Source organism: Carassius auratus, chromosome 10 (assembly GCF_003368295.1).
Source record: "Carassius auratus strain Wakin chromosome 10, ASM336829v1, whole genome shotgun sequence".
Classification (NCBI taxonomy): Eukaryota; Metazoa; Chordata; class Actinopteri; order Cypriniformes; family Cyprinidae; genus Carassius; species Carassius auratus.
The window spans coordinates 1,581,929-1,603,092 of NC_039252.1; positions in this window are offsets into that span (position 1 = coordinate 1,581,929).

Sequence of the window (21,164 nt, forward strand, 5' to 3'; positions counted from 1 at the left end):
CACTGATGCCAACAAAGTGTTCAAGTCTATGCAAAAGAATGTTGTGGTTAATTGTGTCAAACGCAGCACTAAGATCCAATAAAACTAATAGAGAGATACACCCACGATCAGATGATAAGAGCAGATCATTTGTAACTCTAAGGAGAGCAGTTTCAGTACTATGATACGGTCTAAATCCTGACTGGAAATCCTCACATATACCATTTTTCTCTAAGAAGGAATATAATTGTGAGGATACCACCTTTTCTAGTATCTTGGACAGAAAAGGGAGATTCGAGATTGGTCTATAATTAACAAGTTCTCTGGGGTCAAGTTGTGGTTTTTTTATGAGAGGCTTAATAACATCCAGTTTGAAGGTTTTGGGGACATATCCTAATGACAATGAGGAATGAATAATAGTCAGAAGAGGACCTATGACTTCTGGAAGCACCTCTTTTAAGAGCTTAGATGGTATAGGGTCTAACATACATGTTGTTGGTTTAGATGATTTAACAAGTTTATACAATTCTTCCTCTCCTATAGTAGAGAATGAGTGGAACTGTTCCTCAGGGGGTCTATAGTGCACTGTCTGATGTGATACTGTAGCTGACGGCTGAATGGTTGCAATTTTATCTCTAAGAGTATCGATTTTAGAAGTAAAGTAGTTCATAAAGTCATTACTGTTGTGGTGTTGGGAAATGTCAACACTTGTTGAGGCTTTATTTTTCGTTAATTTAGCCACTGTATTGAATAAATACCTGGGGTTATGTTTGTTTTCTTCTAAAAGAGAAGAAAAGTAATCAGATCTAGCAGTTTTTAATGCTTTTCTATAGGATATGCTACTTTCCCGCCAAGCAATACGAAATACCACTAGTTTTGTTTTCCTCCAGCTGTGCTCCATTTTTCGGGCTGCTCTCTTTAGGGTGCAAGTATGCTCATTATACCATGGTGTCAAATTGTTTTCCTTAACCTTCCTTAAGCGTAAAGGAGCAACTGTATTTAAAGTGCTAGAAAAGAGAGAGTCCATAGTTTCTGTTACATCATCAAGTTGTTCTGAGGTTTTGGATATGCTAAGGAATTCGGATACATCAGGAAGATAACTTAAAAAGCAGTCTTTTGTGGTAGAAGTGATGGTTCTTCGATACTTGTAACAAGAAGTAGAATTTACAATTTTGGCTATATGAAGTTTACACAGAACAAAATAATGATCTGAGATATCATCACTTGGCTGAATAATTTCAACACTATCAACATCAATTCCATGTGACAGTATTAAATCTAGAGTATAATTTCGACAATGAGTAGGTCCTGAAACATGTTGTCTAATACCAATAGAGTTCAGAATGTCTATAAATACTGATCCCAATGCATGTTTTTCATTATCGACATGGATATTAAAATCACCAACTATTAAAACTTTATCTGCAGCCAGAACTAACTCGGATGTAAAATCACCAAACTCTTTAATAAAGTCTGTATGGTGCCCTGGTGGCCTGTATACAGTAGCCAGTACAAACATAACAGGGGATTTATCATTAACATTGGTTTCTCTGGATAATGTTATATGAAGCACCATTACTTCAAATGAGTTATACTTGAAGCCTGCCCTCTGAGAAATCCTGAAAACGTTGTTATAAATTGAAGCAACTCCTCCCCCTTTTCCTTTTAGACGCGGCTCGTGTTTATAACAATAATCTTGGGGGGTGGACTCATTTAAAATAATGTAATCATCAGGTTTTAGCCAAGTTTCTGTCAAACAGAGCACATCTATATTATGATCAGTTATCATATTATTTACAAAAAGTGTTTTCGTAGAAATGGATCTGATATTCAATAAGCCAATCTTTATCATTTATCCATATTGCATTTGTTTTGTATTTGTTGAACCTCAATTAAATTGTTAATCTTAACTTGGTTTGGACGTTTTTTGTATTTTCTAGTTCGGGGAACAGACACAGTCTCTATAGTGTGATATCTAGGTGAAAGAGTCTCTATGTGCTGAGAATTAACTGACCTCTGTGACGGGAGGCAGCTAGCAGACGGTCGGTTTAGCCAGTCTGTCTGCTTCCTGACCTGGGCCCAAGTTAGTCAAGTATAAATACTAAGACTATGTGCCATATTTCTAGACAGAAGAGTGGTGCCACCCCAGGAGGGATGAAGACCATCTCTTTTAAACAGGTCAGGTCTGCCCCAAAAGCTCGTCCAATTGTCTATGAAGCCTATGTTATTCTGTGGGCACCACTTAGATATCCAGCCATTGAGTGATGACAATCTGCTATGCATCTCGTCACCACGGTAAGCAGGGAGGGGACCAGAGCATATTACAGTGTCTGACATCGTGCTTGCAAGTTCACACACCTCTTTAAAGTTATTTTTAGTGATCTCCGACTGGCAAAGTCGAACATCATTAGCGCCGGCATGAATAACAATCTTACTGTATTTACGTTTAGCATTAGCCAGCACTTTTAAATTTGCCAAGATGTCAGGCGCTCTGGCTCCCGGTAAACATTTGACTATGGTGGCTGGTGTCTCTATATTCACGTTCCGTACAATAGAATCGCCAATAACTAGAGCACTTTCATCAGGTTTCTCAGTGGGTGCATCACTGAGTGGGGAGAACCTGTTTAATGTTTTGATCGGAACAGAAGAGCGGTGTTTTGACCCACGACTACGCTGCCTCACCGTCACCCAGTTGCCCTGCTGCAGGGGCTCTGCTGGAACCGGACAATGTACAGGAATCCCTGAGCTAGACACATCCAAAGCCGTATCTAGAGCCCTAACATTCTTACTGTCCTCAATTAAAGTTTGGATGCATGTCTCTAATTCTGAAATCTTCTCTGTCAGCCTAACTATTTCCCTGCATTTATCACATGTGAATTACTCATCAGCGACAGAGATAGATAAACTATACATGTGGCAAGAGGTGCAAATAACAATTGCAGGAGAAGCCATTACTCACCGTGCTTGATGAAATATTCTTACTGCGGTTGTTTGATGAACTTGTGAAAAACTGCAGCGTGAGAGAGGAGAGGAGAGGAGAAAAGAAAACGCTAATGACAAGCTAACGAGTGCTAACGCTTTGCAGGTGTACTGCAGTCACGGAAGAGTGAAGATCAAAGTTAATCTGATAAGATTGATCGATAATATCAGAAATATGGTGTGAATTAAGTTGTATTTTACAACTTAAAAAACAAACAAACAGACAGTGATAGTAAGAAAGATTATAGAGAAAAAATATAAAATAAAAACAGCTACACGGAGCTATGATTAGCTACAGAAGGCCAACAGGAAGTAGAGAAAACACTGTCCCCAAAAAACACTACACAGAATCTTGTAGATTACAATCTGCAACTAGACGGATGTACTGTTACTTCCTCTACAGTCATAAATCTGGGTGTTATATAAGACAGCAATTTGTCTTTTGAAAATCATATTTCCAATGTTACAAAAACATCCCATGGTAACCCATGGTAGGATTTACACAAGCTCCAGTCTGGATCAAAAACACCTGAGAAGAGATGATGCTGACCATCAGAGGACCTCAGATGATGCTAACCCTGAATCAACAAACAGAACTAACAATTATTGCTACATGTGTGACTGCATCATATAATAATTATTAATTAATAATATTAATAATGTTCATCGTCTAGCTGACTACCTCTTGTATTAATTTTTCAAAAAATCCTGTCAAACGTGCACAAACTGACAGTCACCACCATAAGCTACTACTAGATATTGTAGAAACATAATTTTCTGTAAAGTTGCTTTGTAACGATTTGTATTGTAAAAAGCGCTATACAAATAAACTTGAATTGAATTGAATGTAGCAAGTACATAGGGTGTAATGGGAAGTGTTTCCGCTTCCGGTTTACCTAATTAATGCAGCCTAAAAATCCTTTAATGGATTTGGATATTAAAAGCATATTAGTATGTTATGTGTAAGCCAGGTTAAAGAGATGGGTCTTTAATCTAGATTTAAACTGCAAGAGTGTGTATGCCTCCCGAACAATGTTAGGTAGGCAGTGTTGGGAAGGTTACTTTGGAAATGTAATAGGTTACAGATTTACAAGCTAACCTGTTTAAAATGTAATAGTACTGTAATTTTTTCAATTACTTTATTAAAGTAATGTAACTAATTACTTTTGTGTACTTTTTGGTTACTTTTCTAAATTTGTGAAAATTAAAGAATAATAAATAAAAGCATATACATCAACTTAAATACGGTTATCTAATAAGCATGTGTCATTCTGTATAATAAACTCCTGAAACATTGGTGTTTTTTTTAACTGCTGTCTCTCTGTATATGATGATAGTTTTCTCAAAATAAGTAAAATGCACATGAAGTGACACAGAGCAGTTCTAGAAATTATGTTTATGTGCTCATGTACACCTATATTTAGGTGGCAGAGGTTGAAAACACTGCAAGCTTCAGTAGGCCTATGTGTAGTAAATGAAACCATGTCTTTGCCATTAATTTACAGGAGGGGCGGGCTGGGAAAAAAAATTCAGACTGGAAAATTCAAACTTATACAAACAAATTCATGGACAAAACTATTTTTTGTATGGACCTGACATAAAAAAGGTTTAAATCTTTACTTTGGGGACATGCAAAATAATTAAAAGTTCTCTCCTGAACTGCACCTTCACTTCTCTTCAGTCTCTTTATTTTGCCCTGTTATCCATCTCTCTCATGACTTTAATACTCAAGATTGAACAAAACTATACTTTACAATACAATACTCTACAATACTACAATATCTTCATAGAAAAATCCTAATACTGTACACGAGTCATGTTTTTCTCTTACAAAAAATTAACCATGCTTTTATTAGCCTATATAAAAGTAAATTAACCTTTTTTTTTTATTTTATTTATTAATTTTTTTGGAAATGGATTTGTATTTATTTTTAAATAAATACATTTGTAAAATAATGGTTTTGGTTACCACAGTTAAACAAAAGTAACCATTTTCTCTCGATTTATAGTTAAATATTAATGTTAATTTTCATAAGGGTTGTGTTGTTGTCTGTCTAGCTCCCCCTAAACCTATATTAAAAAAAATCGGAATGTTTTTCAGCTAAATTACTACTGTAACATTACAACAGATAATAATGATGTCCTTTTATAGTATTTTGAGTGATGACTGATGAGCAACATGCTGCTGCTTGATTAAATAAAAAAACAGACAAAAAGGATCTTTACAGATGAAACTGACCTGAAACCCTAAACAGTAGTTCTGCTTCTCTGCTACAGCTTTGCGTTTCCACAGTCCACTCTATTCTCTCTCTCTCTCTCGCATTGATTACTCTGAGTCTGATTCCAAACCATTTGGTGGAGAGCGCGCGAGTCATGACTAACACTTCATGATTTATTAGAGATTTAATTATCAAGTGGCGGATTCGAAAATGATCGCTTTAGTACTTTCGGCAGGCAATTATACAATAATGATATTAAATAGTGGGGCAAAATTGGCTGCCAGGCCACCGGGAATTGTCCCGGTTCTCCCGGTGTCCAGTCCGCGCCTGATTTCCAACACGCAGAATGTGCAAGTCTTATTGCATTATTGGGGCTTAATATTCACTGACACTAGTCCATGTCATGTTTTGATTTAAGTGTACTGACCTACTTTTGATTTAATCATCCAAAATGTGGCATATTCCGTCCGCGTTAGGCATTCCGTTTTTATGACTGGATTCTAAGAACCAGACTGTATTTCCACATCCCGGAAATTATTAGGGCGTTATGTCTTAGAATAGTTTGGGAAAGAAATCAGTTAAATCTGTATGTGGATGTGTGTAAATATTCAAATGTAATCCCCTTTGTAATCATAAAAAAAAATTTACTAAAAAAAAAGTTACTGTAATTTAATTAATCATTTTTTCGTAGTAACTGTAACTAATTACAGTTACAATAATTTTGTAATTAAATTACATAACACCGTTACATGTAACTAGTTACTCCCCAACACTGTAGGTAGGTTATTCCGGAGTTTAGGCGCCAAATAGGAAAAGAATCTGCCGCCCGCAGTTGATTTTGATTTTCTAGGTATTATCAAATTGCCTGAGTTTTGAGAACGTAGCGTACGTAGAGGATTATAATGTAAAATGAGCTCATTCAAATACTGAGGTACAAAACCATGCAGGGCTTTATAAGTAATAAGCAATATTTTAAAATCTATACAATGTTTGATAGGGAGCCAGTGCCGTGTTGACAGGACCGTGCTAATATGGTCATACTTCCTGGTTCTAGTAAGAACTCCTGCTGCTGCATTTTGGACTAGCTGTAGTTTGTTTACTAAGCATGCAGAACAACCACCCAATAAAGCATTACAATAATCTAACCTTGAGGTCATAAATGCATGGATTAACATTTCTGCATTTGACATTGAGAGCATAGTCCGTAATTTAGATATATTTTTGAGATGGAAAAATGAAGTTTTACAAATGCTAGAAACGTGGCTTTCTAAGGCAAGATTGCAATCAAATAGCACACCTAGGTTCCTAACTGATGACGAAGAATTGACAGAGCAACCATCAAGTCTTAGACAGTGTTCTAGGTTATTACATGCAGAGTTTTTAGTTCCTATAATTAAAACCTCTGTTTTTTTTTTCAGAATTTAGCAGTAAGAAATTACTCGGCATCCAGTTTTTTATATCGACTATGCATTCCATTAGTTTTTCAAATTGGTGTGTTTCACCGGGCCGCAAAGAAATATAGAGCTGAGTATCATCAGCATAACAGTGAAAGCTAGCATCATGTTTCCTGATGATATCTCCCAAGGGTAACATATAAAGCGTGAAGAGTAGCGACCCTAGTACTGAGCCTTGAGGTACTCCATACTGCACTTGTGATCGATATGATACATCTTCATTCACTGCTACGAACTGATGGCGGTCATATAAGTACAATTTAAACCATGCTAATGCACTTCCATTGATGCCAACAAAGTGTTCAAGTCTGTGCAAAAGAATTTCTTGGTCAATTGTGTCAAACGCAGCACTAATTCAAAAAAGTCTCTACATTTCTCACACACAACAATCTCCTTGACAGCAACCAATCTGGCTTCAGAAGTGGACATTCAACTGAGACGGCCTTGCTCTGTTGTTGAAGCTCTAAGAGTGGCAAGAGCAGAATCCAAATCTTCAGTGCTTATCCTGCTTGACCTGTCCGCTGCTTTTGACACGGTTAACCACCAGATACTCCTACTGTATCAACCCTACTAGTAAATGGCATCTCAGGAACCACACTTCAATGGTTTGAGTCTTACCTATCAGATAGGTCCTTCAAAGTATCTTGGAGAGGTGATGTGTCCAAGTCTCAACATCTATCTACTGGGGTGCCTCAGGGCTCAGTTCTTGGACCACTTCTTTTCTGTCTACATGGCATCATTAGGTTCTGTCATTCAGAAAAATGGCTTTTCATACCACTGCTATGCTGATGACACTCAACTCTACCTCTCATTCCATCCTGATGATCCGACGGTAGCTATTGGCATCTCAGCTTGTCTAACAGACATTTCTTCCTGGATGATGGACCATCACCTTCAGCTCAACCTTCCCAAGAGAGAACTGCTTGTGATTCCAGCAAACCCATCGTTTCATCACAATTTCACCATCAAGTTAGTCACTTTAACCATAACTCCTTCAAAAACAGCTTGAAGCCTTGGAGTTAGGATTGATGATCAGCTGACTTTCTCAGACCACATTGCTAAAACTGTCCGATCCTGCAGATTTGCTTTATTCAACATCAAGAAGATTAAGCCCTTTCTTTCAGAACACGCTGCACAACTCCTTGTTCAAGCTCTTGTTCTGTCCAGGTTGGACTATTGCAATGCCCTCTTGGCAGGTCTTCCAGCCAATTCTATCAAACCTTTACAATTAATTCAGAATGCGGCAGCAAGATTAATTTTTAATGAGAAGGCCAAAAGAATACATGTCACACCTCTGTTTATCAATTTGCACTGGTTTACAATAGCTGCTCGCATAAAATTCAAGGCATTGATGTTTGCCTGCAAAACTACCACTAGCTCTGTACCCATTTACCTAAATTTGTTACTTCAGACTTATGTGCCCTCTAGAAGCTTGCGTTCTGCAACTGAATATCGCTTGATTGTGCCATCCCAAAGAAGCACAAAGTCACTTTTTACGGACTTTTAAATTAAATGTTCCCTCCTGGTGGAATGACCTCCCCAACTCAATCTGAGCAGCTGAGTCCTTACCCATCTTCAAGAATCGTCTTAAAACACATCTCTTCCATCTTTATTTGACCATCTAACTTTAACACTCACTATTATAATTATATTCTTAAAAAAACTACCTTTCTAATCTTTTTGTATTCTATTTTCTTTTCATTTATTATACAACTGTATATGTGTGTGTGTGTGTGTGTGTGTGTGTGTGTGTGTGTGTGTGTGTGTGTGTAAAGACCTCTGACTAGCTTGCTCTATTCTTTTTTTTTTATTATATTATTTAAAATCCCATGCTACGTGTACCGTTAACCTAACTGAGACTTGTTATAGCACTTATATATCATTGCTCTTTTTGTTGTTTTTGCTTGCTTCCATTGTCTTCATCTGTAAGTCACATTGGATAAAAGCATCTGCTAAATGAATAAATGTAAATGTAGTGTAATGTAATGTATGTGGCCATCAGCACATCAGCACTTATTTGCATCGCAATTCATTGTAAATGCTGCATTTTTAGCAATATCATGATTTTTTGTAATTGGCAAACAAAGTTAAATCTTTTTTTATTTTTCTTATTATTCTTATTTTTCTTACTCAAATTATTCTTATTATATTTTTCTAGTGCTCAAATAAATAACTTATATGATGTCTAAGTTTGATGTCTAGTGTTTTATAATTGAAAAAAAAAACTATGCAATGGTATTTTTACTGACTAAATAGTTTGTAGAAGCCTTCAATACTATTGGGAAATATATTTTTGTGTATTTGGGGGGTGGGGGTCTAGACATACAGTACAGACCAAAAGTTTGGGCACACCTTCTCATTCAAAGAGTTTTCTTTATTTTCATGACTACGAAAATTGTAGATTCACACTGAAGGCATCAAAACAATGAATTAACACATGTGGAATTATATATGGAATTATATACATAACAAAAAATTGTGAAACAACTGAAAATATGTCATATTCTAGGTTCTTCAAAGTAGCCACCTTTTGCTTTGATTACTGCTTTGCGCACTCTTTGTACTATCTTGATGAGCTTCAAGAGGTAGTCACCTGAAATGGTCTTCCAACAGTCTTGAAGGAGTTCCCCGAGAGATGCTTAGCACTTGTTGGCCCTTTTGCCTTCTGTCTGCGGTCCAGCTCACCCCTAAACCATCTCGACTGGGTTCAGGTCCGCTGACTGTGGAGGCCAGGTCATCTGGCGCAGCACCCCATCACTCTCCTTCTTGGTCAAATAGCCCTTGAATGCCTTCATTGTGACTCTACAATTTTCATAGTCGTGAAAAAAAAGAAAACTCTTTTAATGAGAAGGTGTGTCCAGACTTTTGGTCTGTACTGTAGTCTCAAAAAAATATTAGCAGGAGTCTCATTTTTGATATCTTATTCAGATTTGAAATAGAAACTCATGAGACATGTGGCTTTCAACCCATTACTTTTCTCGATTGCTCCAGGATTCATTTAATGTATTTATATATCAAATAAATAAATAAAAATTTAAGTGTGGTAAATTCAGTGCACTTCAGTGTCTATAACTTTTAATATTTTTGAGAATTATCAAATCCGGTTGATAAAAAGTAAAGCCCAAAGGGTCTTCTTTCCAAAGACACCAGATATCTGTTTGTAACACACTGAAGTAGGAAACTGCTACAAATTATAAGTTAGGTAGAGCAATTTCAGCTGTGAGTCCCATTATGGGGTGTGCTGGCTAACAGGTTCCAAGTTAGTAGTATGTATGCAAAATGGTAATTTATCTGGTAACCTAGAACACTGTCTAAGACTTGATGGCTGCTCTGTAAATTCTTCGTCATCTGTTAGGAACCTAGGTGTGGTATTTGATTGCAATCTTTCCTTAGAAAGCCACGTTTCTAGCATTTGTAAAACTGAATTCTTCCATCTAAAAAATATATCTAAATTACGGCCAATGCTCTCAATGTCAAATGCAGGAATTTTAATAATCCATGCATTTATGACCTCAAGGTTATATTATTGTAATGCTTTATTGGGTGGTTGTTCTGCATGCTTAGTAAACAAACTACTGCTAGTCCAAACTGCAGCAGCAAGAGTTCTTACTAGAACCTGGAAGTATGACCACATTAGCCCGGTCCTGTCAACACTGCACTGGCTCCCTATCAAACATCATATACATTTTAAAATATTGCTTATTACTTATAAAGCCCTGAATGGTTTAGCACCTCAGTATTTGAATGAGCTCCTTTTACATTAAAATCCTCTACGTCCGCTACGTTCTCAAAACTCAAGCAATTTGATAATACCTAGAATATCAAAATCAACTGCGGGCGGCAGATCATTTTCCTATTTGGCGCATAAACTCTGGAATAACCTACCTTAATACTGTTCGGGAGGCAGACACACTCTTGCAGTTTAAATCTAGATTAAAGACCCATCTCACACATAACATACTAATATCCTTTTAATATCCAAATCCATTAAAGGATTTTTAGTCTGCATTAATTAGGTAAACCGGAACTAGGAACACTTCCCATAACACCCGATGTACCTGCTACATCATTAGAAGAATGGCATCTACGCTAATATTAGTCTGTTTCTCTCTTATTCCGAGGTCACCGTAGCAACCAGATCCAGTCTGTAGTTAGAACAGAGGGTCACTGCAGTCACCCGGATCCAGTACGTATCCAGACCTGATGGTGGATCAGCACCTAGAAAGGACCTCTACATCCCTGAAAGACAGAGGAGACCAGAACAACTAGAGCCCCAGATACAAATCCCCTGTAAAGACCTTGTCTCATACGACCACCAGGACAAGATCACAGGAAACAGATGATTCTGCTGCACAATCTGACTTTGCTGCAGCCTGGAATTGAACTGCTGGTTTCCTCTGGTCAGAGGAGAACTGGCGGTTTCCTCTGGTCAGAGGAGAACTGGCCCCCCAACTGAGCCTGGTTTCTCCCAAGGTTTTTTTCTCCATTCTATCACCAATGGAGTTTCGGTTCCCTGCCGCTGTCGCCTCTGGCTTGCTTAGTTGGGGTCACTTCATATACAGCGATATCATTGACTTGATCATTTGCAAAAGAATGCACAGACACTATTTAAACTGAACAGAGATGACATCACTGAATTCAATGATGAACTGCCTTTAACTGTCATTTTGCATTATTGACACTGTTTTCCTAATGAATGTTGTTCAGTTGCTTTGACGCAATGTATTTTGTTTAAAGCTCTATACAAATAAAGATGACTTGACTTGACTTTTATAGCTTCCTGGTCACCGCCCATGAGGTCACGCTCTTCTATAAAACAAATTAAAGTTAAAGTGAAAAAAAAGTCATTACACATGATATTCAGAGTCGCTCATGCTAAACGCGTTCCCCCGTAGCGTTTTCGACGCAGCTTGAGTTCCTGAAGAGGAAACTAATACTGCAAAGAACAATAATTATGTGTTATATTTGCGGTTGAAGCAAGAAGGGATACAGCTACAGGAAACCAACAATAAATATATCTATTTTTTTCTACCTATTAGATTAAACATTCTCTACACTCATCTTGAGGGACTCCTACAATTTCAATCTTTGAGGAGACATCAAAACATTTGGAAAATATTAGTGGTTTTGTTACCTGTTAACTGTTAAATTTTCTAATTGCGTTATACACTGAAACCAGTAATTAGCCAATGCCTAATCACAATAATATATGAATTGTAATTACAACTGCCTATTCATGTATTTACTTGTGTACTTTATAGTTAGGGTAGACTGGGTACAGCTTTTCTGGGGTACAGCTTTTCTCTTTAACACACCAAAACCAGAGACAGAAAATAAGAGATTTTTAATATGACAGGTCCTTTACTTGTCTACTAAAATCTTAATAATTATTAACATCCACAAGTAGGTCATATTTGCCATAATTAACTCATAATTAGCATATTTTTTGTTCCATCTGTAGCCATGTAGGGTACTGTTGGAACAGGATCCAAGTACAGTAGAGACACTCATCTATAATGCTTGTAAAGCTTCCTAACCAAGTCATTGCAAATGTAAAATTTCTTTAAAAAATAGATTTAGTTTTTATTTATATTCCATATTCGGTAACACTTTAGAATACTGTTTCTTACTACATAACTAATAAGAAATTATTGAAGAACTAACAGGTAATTTTTCATTTACACTTTATTCAGTCCTGTTAACTACTAAGGAAGAAATGTTAATTAATCAGTATGTAATAGAATTTTATGATTTTGTTAAGTAACAGCTTATCAATAACTAATGAATTCTATCATAGCTACTGAAGAACTACGATTAATTATATACTAGTTAGGGTTCAAAAAAATAACTATGAAGTAACTACTAATGAACAGTTACAGTAGGTGGTCAGCCTAATTGGGCTTTACCACTGCGCGTACCGCCGCACTGTAATTCAGTCACGTGTTAAAATCAATTAAATTCAATTCAAGTTTATTTGTATAGCGCTTTTTACAAAACAAATCGTTACAAAGCAACTTTACAGAAAATTATGTTTCTACAATATTTAGTAGTAGCTAGTAGTTTGTGCACATTTGACAGGATTTTAGAAAAAAAAAAATAATAATAATAATAATACAAGACGTAGTCAGCTAGACGATGAACTATCAATATTATTAATTAAGTTATTATATGATTCAGTCACACATTTAGCAATAATTGTTAGTTCTGTTTGTTGATTCAGGGTCAGCATCATCTGAGGTCCTCTGAGGGTCAGCATCTTTATGTAAATCCCGTGGCGAAATATAGAAACAAAATACAGACATCATTAGCATAGCTGCTGATCCAACAAAGTAAAATTAGTTTAACCCAAGCTAAAAAGCACCTTTGATCAGATGCAACTACACTCACAATTTAAAAGATACATTATTAGAATGCTGGGCGAAAGAGATGTGTTTTTAATCTAGATTTAAACAGAGAGAGTGTGTCTGAACCCTGAACATTATCAGGAAGGCTATTCCAGAGTTTGGGAGCCAAATGTGAGAAAGCTCTACCTCCTTTAGAGGACTTCGCTATCCTAGGAACTACCAAAAGTCCAGCGTTTTGTGACCTTAGCGTGCGTGATGGGTTGTAGCGTGGTAGAAGGCTAGTTAGGTACGCTGGAGCTAAACCATTTAGTGCCTTATAGGTAAGTAATGATAATTTGTAACTGATACGGAACTTAATAGGTAGCCAGTGCAGACACTGTAAAATTGGGGTAATATGATCATATTTTCTTGACCTGGTAAGGACTCTAGCTGCTGCATTTTGGACTACCTGTAGCTTGTTTATTGACGAAGCAGGACAACCACCTAGAAGTGCATTACAATAGTCCAGTCATTCGCGAAACTACCACCAGGTGGCGCAAAGGGATGGACTGCAAACTGAATGTAATTTTAAAATGAGATAAAAGTATTTAAAACAACAATAACATTATTATATAACATTGTGACATTTAAAAAAAATAAATAAACATAATTTTTTTTACAATTTGTTAATTTCAAAATGTAGGATTGTCTTAGGCTCAATAAAAATTTAAAGAAGACCTTTACACAAAAGATAATATGCACGCTATTTTTATTAAACAGTAAATAAATATAAGGCCTATATATATATATATGTTTTCATTTCATTTTCATTTTGGTTCATTCTTGGTTTTAAAAAAAATCTCCAGGTTCCATTTGCAGAGTGAAATGGAAACAGCATTTACCAATAATTAGTATTAACTCTGTTATTATTCTTGATTTTTCAAACTACCAACACTTTGAATTTTTTTATTTTTTATTTTTATTTTTATTTATTTTTTTCTATTGCATCTGAAAATCTGAAAATCACTTCATTCATCACATTCATTTCACGCGCTCTGGCGCAGATCAGCCTCCCGGGATGCTCAACTGTGGATGATTTAAAAATGTTTGATATAAAGGTTGCTGTCCCATTTTATACAGGAATTGTTCATTTAAAAAAATTGAATTATATTGTTAGTTCTAATTATATTGTTAACACAAGTTCATTTAGGCTATTTAACATGCACTGTGACATTTTACCATTTTTTACTTATAAACTCCTTGAGAATTTAAAGTTAGTTTAATAGTATTTAAATTCAAGTAAAAAAAAAAAAAAAGGTTTTAATTGCTTAAATTATTTGTATTAATTAATAATATCATGTTTATTCTTGTAGAAAATACGTGTTTATTCTTTAAGAAAATAAGGGACAAAAAAAGGGGGCGATCAGAATATTTGTTTTGCTTTACCTATTTATGTAGGCCACAATTATTAAAAAAAAAAAAACCATTGGCCTGAGTAATTTTGACCATTATAGAATTGTGACTTTAAAAGGTTAGTGATTTAAGAGGTGAAAATAATGACAAAAATGTACTGTTATTTTCATCACAAGCTAACTTTTCACAGCAGAAAGCAGCAATTAAAGATTAAATGCTTACAATGTTATTAGTTTGGCATGTGATATAGGGAAAAAAGTTTACACAAAATAGCTTAAGCCACTTTGAAACTCTCCTGTTATTTTTATTATTATTATTATTATTTTATATGCTACGTTATGAACATAACATTTCCAACATCCTGAAATACTTTATTCGCGCAGTGGAGCGGACCATGTTTCTGATATTCTGGAGCTTTACTTTTGTAGGTCGCATGGCAGTAAATAATTAGATAATATGACCATGCAGTCAATACAGATATTTAATAAAACATTAAAACAAGCAGGACTGTAAAATAAAACAATAAAAAATGCAACTGCTAATAATTACCTTCGTTTTTATATTTTATATACAGTATTGTATGTGTGCCTCATCAGCATATACCACATTACCATTAATTAAATTTCTGTATGTAAGGCAAAGCCTGAGGAAAAGTGAAAATACAGGAAAACCAATTAGTAATTAATAAAGAATTATCAAATAATTCTGCAGGATTTATTTTGAACCTGAAACATAAGGCCCATTCTAAAGTGAAAATATAGGGAACCCATTGGTAATTAATAAAGAATTATCAAGTAATTCTACAGGACTTATTTTGAACCTGAAACATTAGGCCCATTCTAAAGTGAAAATATAGGGAACCCATTGGTAATTAATAAATAATTATCAAATAATTCTGCAGGACTTATTTTGAACCTGAAACATTAGGCCTATTCTAAAGTGAAAATATTGGGAACCCATTAGTAATTAAAAAATAATTATTAGATAATTCCTGAAGAAATACTTAGAACCTGAAACATTATTCTAAAATGAAACATAGGGAACCCATTAGTAATTAATAAATATTTATCAAATAATTCTGCAGGACTTATTTTGAACCTGAAACAGCAGGCCGATGTAGCAAGTACATTGGGTGTTATTGGAAGTGTTCCCAGTTCCGGTTTACCTGATTAATGCAGCCTAAAAATCCTTTAACGGATTTGGATATTAAAAGCATATTAGTATGTTATGTGTAAGCCAGGTTAAAGAGATGGGTCTTTAATCTAAATTTAAACTGCAAGAGTGTGTCTGCCTCCCCAAACAATGTTTAGGTGCCAAATAGGAAAAGGATCTGCCACCCGCAGTTGATTTTGATATTCTAGATATTATCAAATTGCCTGAGTTTTGAGAACGTAGCGGACGTACAGGATTACAGTATAAAAGGAGCTCATTCAAATACTGAGGTGCTAAACCATTCAGGGCTTTATAAGTAATAAGCAATATTTTAAAATCTATACGATGTTTGATAGGGAGCCAGTGCAGTGTGGACAGGACCGGGCTAATATGGTCATACTTCCTGGTTCTAGTAAGAACTCTTGCTGCTGCATTTTGGACTAGCTGTAATTTGTTTACTAAGCGTGCAGAACAACCACCCAATAAGGCATTACATTAATCTAACCTTGAGGTCATAAATGAATGGATAAACATTTCTGCATTTGACATTGAGAGCATAGGCCGTAATTCAGATATATTTTTTAGATGGAAAAATGCAGTTTTACAAATGCAAATGCTGGAAAGATTGCGATCAAATAGCACACCTAGGTTCCTAACAGATGATGAAGAATTGACAGAGCAACCATCATGTCTTAGACAGTGTTCTAGGTTATTACATGCAGAGTTTTTAGGTCCTATAATTAACACCTCTGTTTTTTTCAGAATTTCTCTAATAGTATCGATTTTAGAAGTAGTTTATAAAGTATAAACTGAAATTTCGATTGGCCACCCCAGGTGCCCCCCCCCCATAAGATGTCTTGTGATTGGTTCATTTTATGGCCAATCATTTTATAGACTCTACTGAAGTTCGTGATTCAAAGAAGTGCAGCGTCGTCAGAGAAACAATGCTCATCGCAGACTTAATGATGATATAAATTAAAAGCAAAGTAACACTACAGTTCTATAGTCTAATCTGAAGGGTGAACTCAAAATACATAAATAATACAACAAGGTAATTTTTGAATATTAGAATCCATTGAAAAAATTAAATAAAAATCAAAGTGATGTCGCCGTCATAGAGACGACTCGTTCTTCCCTATTCACTTCCATACTTGTAACAAAAAGGAGAATTTACAAATTTGGCTATATGAAGTTTGCACAAAACTAAATAATGATCTGAGATATCATCACTTGGCTGCATAATTTCAACACTATCAACATCAATTTGATTTGACAGTATTAAATCTAGAGTATGATTTCGACAATGAGTAGGTGCTGAAACGTGTTGTCTAACCCCAATAGAGTTCAGAATGTCTATAAATGCTGATCCCAATGCATCTTTTTCATTATCAACATGGATATTAAAATCACCAACTATTAAAACTTTATCTGCAGCCAGAACTAACTCGGATGTAAAATCACCAAACTCTTTAATAAAGTCTCTATGGTGCCCTGGTGGCCTGTATACAGTAGCCAGTACAAACATAACAGGGGATTTATCATTAACATTTGATTTTCTGGATAATGTTATATGAAGCACCATTACTTCAAACTAGTTTTTTCAAATAACGTTGTTATAAATTGAAGCAACACCTCCCCCTTTGCCTTTTAGACGCGGCTCATGTTTATAACAGTAATCTTGGAGGGTGGACTCATTTAAAATAATGTAATCATCAGGTTTTAGCCAGGTTTCTGTCAAACAGAGCACATCTAGATTACGGCAGCTAGCAGATGGGCGGTTTAGCCAGTCTGTCTGTTTCCTGACCTGGGCCCCAGTTAGTCAAGTATAAACTCTAAGACTATGTGCCGTATTTCTAGAGAGAAGAGTGGGGCCAACTCAGGAGGGATGAGCACCATCTCTTTTCAACAGGTCAGGTCTTCCCCAAAAGCTTGTCCAATTGTCTATGAAACCTATGTTATTCTGAGGGCACCACATAGACATATAGCCATTGAGTGATGACAATCTGCTATGCATCTCATCACCACAGTAAGCAGGGAGGGGACCAGAGCATATTACAATGTTCACTCACCTCTTTAATGTTATTTTTAGTGATCTCCGACTGGCGAACATCATTAACACCTTGTGGGATTACAAATTTAGAAAATGTTAAATCTAGGTTCCAATATAATAGTAGACTTTTTGGGGTAATAAAGTTGACATCCAAGAAGCTCAAATCAGGAAAATCAAGTGTCTGAGACATTAACCTTTTGTCTTTGTGTTCTTCCTTGAAGCTCAAGGCACAGCTGTGCCTTTTGTCTCTATGATAATGTGAAGGCATCCGTGATACTGTCAGGCACCTCTGTATTTAAATGACACTGTTATGCTGATAAGATCAAGGCTGGGAAGATGCCAGTGTCTGGTATCTTCCTGATTGCATTTGCATGCTTTGTTAAAATGGTCTCCACCTCTACTGTATGGATCCCTCCCACTTGAATGTATAAAAACTACAATGTCTTAAGAACAAGTTAGACTATTAATGACTGCAGCGCCACGCAGAGGGTTCTCAATAAAAGAATCCTGCTGAAGATTACCCAAGAGTCTCCTGGTCTTCGTTTCTGAGTTCCCAACAGTTTTTGGTGCCGTGACCCGGATAGAGCTTCTCACCTGAATCCAGATTGAAACTGCAACCTCAACAAAGATCAGACTTCATTCCAGACTGAATCTTTCTTTAGAACCAATGTTTGGTGAGTGTACCTCTATCCAAAATAACCTTTAAGACCAGAACAAATGTGTTAGCCTCTGCACCGTCAGAGAAGAGTTAACAGACAGCTGTAGGGTTTGGTTAACTAAGTTAACCACTAAAAATTATATTTTAGAGATGAAAATAATCCTCTGTTTAGCCAGGGAAGATTAGCATCACATGCTAATATTTTGCTACCCTCTGTGTCTCGGCAGGGAAGTTTAGCGTAAAGTGCTAAAAGTTTGTGTTAAGTGACCCTCTAAAAAGGATATTTTAGAGATGAAAATAATCCTCTGTTTAGCTAGGGAAGATTAGCATCACATGCTAATATTGTGCTACCCTCTGTGTCTGACAGGGAAGTTTAGCATTAAGTGCTAATAGTTGGTGTTAGAAGTGTACTTTTGTGTCAGAAATACATTACAAAATGTTGAGAAGAAATCCTAATCTGATTCCAACAACTAAGAAAGGTGGACTAGCTACTCCTTCATGGACAGACAGTGAGTTCAAATCATTGTTAGGACAGCACATGGACTCAATAGTGACAGAGTCAGTCAGATTGGATTTGATAAAGAAATTTGGTATTGATCCAGAAAAAGTATGGTCAATTGAAGAATGTAAAAAGGTACTAGGATCATGTATTCGCAAAAACAATGCGAAAGGCATTATCTGCTGCCACAGAGAATTTGGTTTAGCACTAGCTACGCAACATTCTCAGCGTACCTCAGAACTAGAGGAACAGATCAAAGAGCTCAGAGCCAGACTATCCTCTTTGACTAAGAAACTGAATCGCAACAAAGCTGCAGTAAAAACTGATGTGGAAGAAGTTAGTCAGACTGATAACAATTATCCTGATTTACAAGCTTTCTTTGAAACAGATGTAGCCATCCAGTCAGTAACTGATGTAACTGTAGATTCAGTAAAGGTATGTGGAGCGAGGAGAAGATCTCAGAGAATTGAAGGAACTGAAAGTGTTCCTGCCAACTCTTCTGTTGTCCAAGTACAAACTGTTGCCAAAGGGCTAAGACCTAAAGATATAGAGAGACTATCCCAGAGCTTACCCTCTGTACGCACAAATTTTACTGAATTCAGAAGAGCATTGATCAGCAAAATGCGTCTCTATGACATGTCGTTAGCAGAAGTCACACAGCTGATGTCACAAATACTTACTGAATCTGAATTCAACAGTTTTGAGTCTGCTCTTCTGAACTACAACATGCCAGTAAAGATGAATTGAGAGAGGGAGTTCTGAGAGAGTTAAAGAATATTGTTGGACCAAAAGTGGATTGGTCAAAGGTCACTAGTTGTGTACAGAAGGAGGCTGAAACTGTGAGTGAATACACTGAAAGATTTTGTCAGTCAGCCTTAACTTACAGTGGAATAATTGATGATAATGAGAGTGTGTTAGAGGTCAAGGGACCATTAGTTCGCATCTGGTCAGATGGCCTTGTAGCTGAGTACAGAAAAGCTTTGCCATTCTTAAATCTAACTTGGTCTAACAAAACTCTCCGAAGTAATCTAGACAGTTTAGCTACTTGGGAAAGAAACTCTGATGTCAAAGCCAGAGTAAAGATTGCAGCAGCATCTTTTCAGGTCAAAACAGAGAACCGACCGAAACGTAGAAGTCCTAAGAAGGAGGGCAGTTGTCATTTTTGTGGTAAACCTGGACACTGGATGAAAGAGTGTAGGAAAAGCAAGAAAACATTAAGAGAAATGAACAGCTTTACTCAGCGCCTACTCAGTCTACTTACCACACTGAATCTGCCCCTCCCCACGTCACCTAACTGTTGGAGCAGCTTGCTCAGGTGTTAACTGTAAAGGCTGTGAGTGCTTAACTTCCCCAGTAATGTACAACAAAGATGAAACATCCTTTGTAAATACGTTGACTGTCACTTCCTTTCATTGAGCGAACGTTAAGTACACTCACAGCCTTCAAAGCTATACTAAAGCACACTCCAGTCACTCCTATTCTTTTTTGGGTTAGGATGTCTTGTTATGACTGATGTTTCATTAGAGGATGGAGATGTCACCCAGTAAAGTTTTCACACCAGCTACAGGGACAGACTAGGACACACACAGACCAGTGAGGAGCCCAGGGATGAACCGAAGTGCAACAGGCCTCGGGGGCCAACCCTGTGGTGAAGACTTCCTCATAGGTTTGCCCTATCCATAGTTTTATCCCCACCTCACTGGTCCATAGGTGTCAAATTACTTAAAACTAGGTTGAGAAAAACCCTATACGATCACCAGACTTTAAACCACTATACGATCAACAGAAGTCTAAAATTGTCTATGCACGAATACTGCTGGTCTGCTGTTTCTTTGTTTTCTTGTGTTGCAGGTATGTGTGCATGAGAAGTCATTTCCATATGTGACACCCTGGTGTAAAGCATCACTTCCATGAACAAACTTCATGAGGACAAAGAGTCAACTGAGTGAATCAACATGGGAAATGGATTCACTCAAACAAAAACAGCCTTCACAGCTATTCGGACGCCATGGACTTCAAGACTTCCACTCCTATGCTACATGATTTTGTCTGTGTAATCATGTAGTTTTTACAACGTGTTACCATCCATGCCATATGTGTCAACTGTTATGGTTCTAAACATACACATAAGTAAATCTAGTATAAGACACAGAATAAGTTAAACGTGCCTGTAACCTTTTCAAGTTACATGACTGAAGATGGGGCTTATGTTAACAAACATAGGCCATAGAACGGACTTATGAAATTTAAATTTTTATTATGTGAGAGTTATTAGAACTCCCAACGGGAGGACTGTGGGATTACAAATTTATAAAATGGTAAATCTAGGTTCCAATATAATAGTAGACTTTTTGGGGTAATAAAGTTGACATCCAAGAAGCTCAAATCAGGAAAATCAAGTGTCTGAGACATTAACCTTTTGTCTTTGTGTTCTTCCT